Raw genomic sequence first — 5,545 nt, forward strand, 5'->3', positions numbered from 1 at the left:
CAATATTGATTGATCCAAATAATATGGGCTGATCCAATCCATAAAAAAACGATTTTGAGGGTTTTTTGGCCGATCCTAACCAATTTATACCAATCCGAAAAGATTTTGGCAATGATCAATATCGAGTCCGATCCGATTCCGATCCGAAAAGGATTTGGCAATGACCGCTACCCCTTCCGGTCAGAGACGGCTGCCTCGTGACAGACTTACAGGGTCTCTTGCTTGCTTTGCGTGCATCTCTCTCTCCCCCTTTTATCCTTTTTCCCTGTTTTGCTCCTTTGTTTTTTTTACAATTTAATAATTATTATTCATTGCCGGTATGTGTGACCGGGGGGACTTATTGATGCCGGTTGACCAGGGTCTCGAACTCCGCGATATCAAGCCAAGGCTAGAAGACAGGATAGCTGCAGTGTCGGGAAGTGGGCCCATATACCAGTTATGGGCTTCCTCTTCATGGCCCTTTATCTCCAGGGGTATTACTGTTCTTTCACCTTCTCAACCCTAAACTATATATAATTTTCTGCTGTAGGGCCATAGGTTCCGTTTGGGGCTTCGGTCTTCCCTGGACAGACAGTTTTCTGACGAAGTCAGTCCATTGTGGGCCCCCATAACATGGTCCATGTCCGTAAAGGGGTATGATATTGATACCTAATGACGTTTATGGCCCCTTCTTGGCTGGTTTTATTGGAAATCAACACCTTTTAATACAAATAAAAGAAAAGAAAAGAAAGAACCCGCCAAGAACAGAGTTGTTATGGTGTGAGTCAGTTCCACTGGAAATTTTTTTGCATTAGTTGGTAATGGGATCATGTGGCATATCTGATGTGTGTGAAGTGGGGCCGTGGGGGAGGTAAAAACGAATCCGGATCAGCTATCCACATGGGGACGGGTGGGGACAGATCTGACCCCTCTATGGGGTATGGGTCCCACACCCTAGAGGTGGATCCCATACCCCCATGGAGGGTTTAGATTTGTCTCCACCCATCTCCATGTGGGTAATAGATCTGAACTCAGTAAAAACTAGAGAAATGAGGAGATGGGACCATTAGGGTGGGGACCACTAACAAAGTGGTCTACAAGATACGCATGATGGTTTTGTTTTGCATTAATTTGATGGGTAATTGGATATATATATATATATATATATATATCCATTGAGGTGATGAGATTTTAATGTTTATCAAAAAAAAAAGTGATGAGATTTTTAATGTTATAATTTTGGTAGTACTGAAATAATGAATCTGAGGAGAAATATTTATATGGTTTCATTAAATTTAAAAGGCAAAGTTATTACAGTGTAAGTCTATAAGATATTCATATGGCAGTAGTAGTAGTAGTATTATTATTTTTAAAAATAAAAACTGTTTGTTAGTCCAGAGAATATTTGAGAGCATATCCGTAATCAATCAATTTAGGAAATTTATCTCTCTAGTCACTCACTCCTAAAACTGGTCTTTTCTATTTTCTATCTCCAGTTCGGTTTTTCCAATGACTTCTTCCAAGACAAAGCACTCTATCCAGGAAGGTAATACGGTTTTCACATGCTTTTGAAAGAGTGGAATCAGAACCAGATTCAGAATCAGAATTGGCCTTTGGTTTTTCTAGTTTTACACTTTTACTTAGATAATGGTTCGAGGGATTAGAATCAGATTGGAATTCGCTGATTTGTACATAATTTCTAAGGTTTAGGCCGAAGTTGAACTAGAAATCGAAATTCCATTGTCGATTCAACTTATTTGATCATCTTCTTGTATGTGTTTAATGGGGCTCAATCTAGTGCATGGACGTTAGATTAGATCAATCTAGTATAGAATAGGTTAAAAAACTTAATTTAACGTGTTCCATCAACTCTGAATTTTTGACGTATGGATTAAGTACTTGACTATTTCATTTAGCTGGTGGACCCCTTAATTCCCATACTTTAAATCAAATGGTGCATATAGATACCTCCACCCCACCTCTGTAGTCGTCTTCTTTTATCAGGTTATTTTTTCCTTTTTAAAAAAAATATATTATGTTAGTTAATGTATTCCTGATCACGTCTCACATGCTCTACCTACTATCCTCCTCTCTCATGCACACAGTCAATTACCAAATTATCATCAACACTCCCCCTTCTTATACCTTAACTTATTTACCAAAATTTCCTTACCTTCTATCATAATTGATACAATAAAAAAACGTATGGGAGAAGGTTCTCTGATCAAATAGTGGCATATGGGAGTGCACCAATGAAGTTTGACAAAATAGCGTTATATATCGGAGAGCAATAAAGTCTTTTTTTTTTTTTTTTGCGGGGGGTGGGGGAGAGGGATCTAGATCCTCTACTGTCGAGCTGCCCTGACAGGACCGTGCTGCCCAGACACGATAAGGCGTGCAATGACTGCCTCACCCCTACCCGAGCGCCTTGCCCGAGTGGGGGTAAGGCGGTCATTGCGTGCCTCATCCTGTCTGGGCAGCTCGGCAGTAGAGGATCTGGATCCGGGGGGAGAGTAAGGAGAAATTTTATTGCAAAGAGGATAAAAAAAATATAAGATGTCCTAATTACAAAGATCAAGAAGCCAATGAGTGGAAATAGACCAATCTATTTTACTAGCCAAAGATATGGCCTTCCTGACTAGAGAACCAACGACAATATTCGCTTCCCTAGAGATATATATGAAGGAGCATCCATTAAGACGGGATGCAAACATAAGAATATCTCCATGATGCCAGCGATCTCCAATGGAAGGTGCAAGGTTGAGTCATTGAGCCGAGATATGAGGATGGAGCTATCGGATTCAACTAGCAAAGTCACTTCATATGAGGAAAAGAGATACCGACATAGAAGGTGCTACCATACCCTGACCCAAAGGCTCAGGGAACTATTTCCCAAGACTTACATATCCCTGATCAAGGACAGTGGATCCCATGTGGGTGGCTGTGGGGTCCCCAGGACGATCTGATCTAGGCTTTACAATGACCCATTTGGTAAGAAGTGAATTGAAGTAAAATTAAATGTTTATCCAAAAAAGAGTAAATGAAATTAAATTAAATTTTTTTTTTTAATTATTTCTAAGATAATATTAAATATGATAATTAAATTTTGCATTACTTTCCAACCAAATTATGATAATTTTTTCTCACTTTCTACCTCCTTTATGTTATAGGACCCGCAAGTTTTCATATCCCTACATCAATTCACCTTCCAACCAAACCTTCCCCACAAATTAAAGGTTTCTTTTGTGATTTATTTTCTTTTCATTTTACCCTCAAATTTTTTTGCTCTCTCCGCTTCCCTTAAGTTTTAATCAAACATGGCTGGAGTGAAGGTTGGATTCAATCTCTATGTCTTTGCAATTATAGGCCGTAGACTTGAGTAGCTAAACCAATTGGATCATAGGAGATGATAATGATTACTAAAACACAATTTTTTTTTGTTAAAACTAGAAAGTTAAGTAGAACCAGAGTTAAAACTGTAATTTAAAAATAATGGCCCAAAATACCAAGGAACTAGGGCTGTCCTTTTTTCTTTTTTTTTGATAAAAAAGCTTTATTAACGTTGGAACAAAGTTCTAGACCGATCAAAATACAATTGAAGGCTAATGCAATCCGGAGAGGGTGGGGTGAGCCAAAATAAATTAGATTGAGAGGAAGCTCCTAGAGATGCCAGCCGATCCGCCACTGAATTAGCTTCGCGGAGAGTATGAACAAATGATATGGAGCTGAAATTGGAGGCTAATGTTCTACAATCCTGCAGAATAAGGGAAACTCTCCAAGGAGTGTCTTGTATTCGCTCTGTAAGACTATGAACCACTAGGAGATTGTCGCTTTCAACAATGAGATGCGAGATGCCTAGATTAGTGGCCATTTGTAGGGCAGTCCAGACTGCAAGTGCTTCCGCCACCAGCGTGTAGTTCCAACCAATGCCTTGAGAAAATCCGCAAACAAATGACGTGTTGTAGGATTTGCACGCACCCCCTATTCCCGCCAGTCCTGGATTCCCAAGGCTAGCTCCATCGATATTAAATTTGTAAAAAGGGGCGATAGGAGGGATCCACCGTACCAATCTTGACATCCGCTCCGACAATTCTAGAAAATTCTGTTCGTTCTCCCTAGAAGAAGCAATAGCTCTGAGAATAACTGCAGAAGGATTAAAATGGACTCCTTGGAAAATGAGATCCCAATATGCTGTCCATTTATGCCACAAAATACTGCAAAATAGAGAAATTTTGAGCCAGGACTCGCGGTGGGGCTTGGAGGTCGATTTCAGAATTTGAAGGATGCCACTTTGAAAGTCTGGTGTCGTAAATAGATCTGCTAGCCCCACTTGATTCCAAATGCTCAGAACATGAGCACAGGTAAGAAAAAGATGGGTGGGAGATTGCTGTTGTTGCTGACAGATGTGACAGACCGGATTTAGCCTGAAGCCGGGCAAATTCAAGAGATCTGGTAGAGGTAATTTTTTATGAAGGGTCTTCCATATTAGATACTGAACTTTCGGCGCAGTGGGTAGATGCCAAATACGCAACCAAGAGCTATCGCCTGACTGAAAACCTCCCCTAATAGCCAGACTGTAAGCTGATGAAACAGAGAACTTGCTCGTAGAAGTGCCCAACCACACTAAACGATCAGGTCCGGACTGTGGGGGGAGAGGAATAGAAAGGATCCAAAGCGCCGTATCAAGGGGCCACCAGTGAAACACCCTTTCCCGAATCCAAGAACAAGTAAATGGATCAATGAACCAATCAACAGAAGAGAGTGCTTGCAAAGGTAATGGATACGGGGCCGATGAAGGTGGGTGAAACGGAATCCAAAAGCCTAGCCAAGGATTTATGCTGCTCCCATTACCAACCTGGTGGAATATGCCCAAACGTAAGATCTCTCTAGAAGAACACACTGATTTCCAACCCCAAGAGGCATTGCCAGGGCATCTCGCATGCAAAAAGGTGCAATTTGGGAAATACCTTTCCTTCATGAGTCTAGCCCACAGGGATGTAGGAGGAAAAAGAAGTTCCCACCCTTTTTTAGCCAATAGAGCAGCGTTCATCGGAGTGGAAAGCTTTATATTAAGGCCTCCCTGCCGTTTTGGTTGACAGATAGTGGTCCAAGAAATTGTGGGGACAGAAGATCTGCTGCCATTGGACCAGAAGAAGTTACGGCTAATTGCATCTAGCGACTTGTGGTTGATGCAGGCAACTTAAAACACTACATGGTGTATAGAGGCATTGCTGAGAGGGAGGATTGGATCAGCACTGTTTTCCCAGCTGGACTAAGGTAGAGTGTTTTCCAATGCTGCAATTTGTGAGATACCCGTTCAACAAGGCTGGAGCAATGATGTCTAGAGATCTTTCAACTGATAAAGGGAATACTCAAATACTTGTCTAAAGCATTGGTGGGAATAATTTGAAAGAATTCCCTAAGCTGTCTTTTCATAGCAGAACTAACATTTGGGCTGAATTGCGCAGTGGACTTATTGAGATTAAGCTTTTGTCCTGAAACGCTGCAGTAGTCATCTAAAACAGCATTGATTGCTCAAGCTTCCCCCATTGAGGCCTCTCCAAAC

This window comes from Telopea speciosissima, chromosome 10 (genome assembly GCF_018873765.1).
Source record: "Telopea speciosissima isolate NSW1024214 ecotype Mountain lineage chromosome 10, Tspe_v1, whole genome shotgun sequence".
In the NCBI taxonomy this organism is placed as follows: domain Eukaryota; kingdom Viridiplantae; phylum Streptophyta; class Magnoliopsida; order Proteales; family Proteaceae; genus Telopea; species Telopea speciosissima.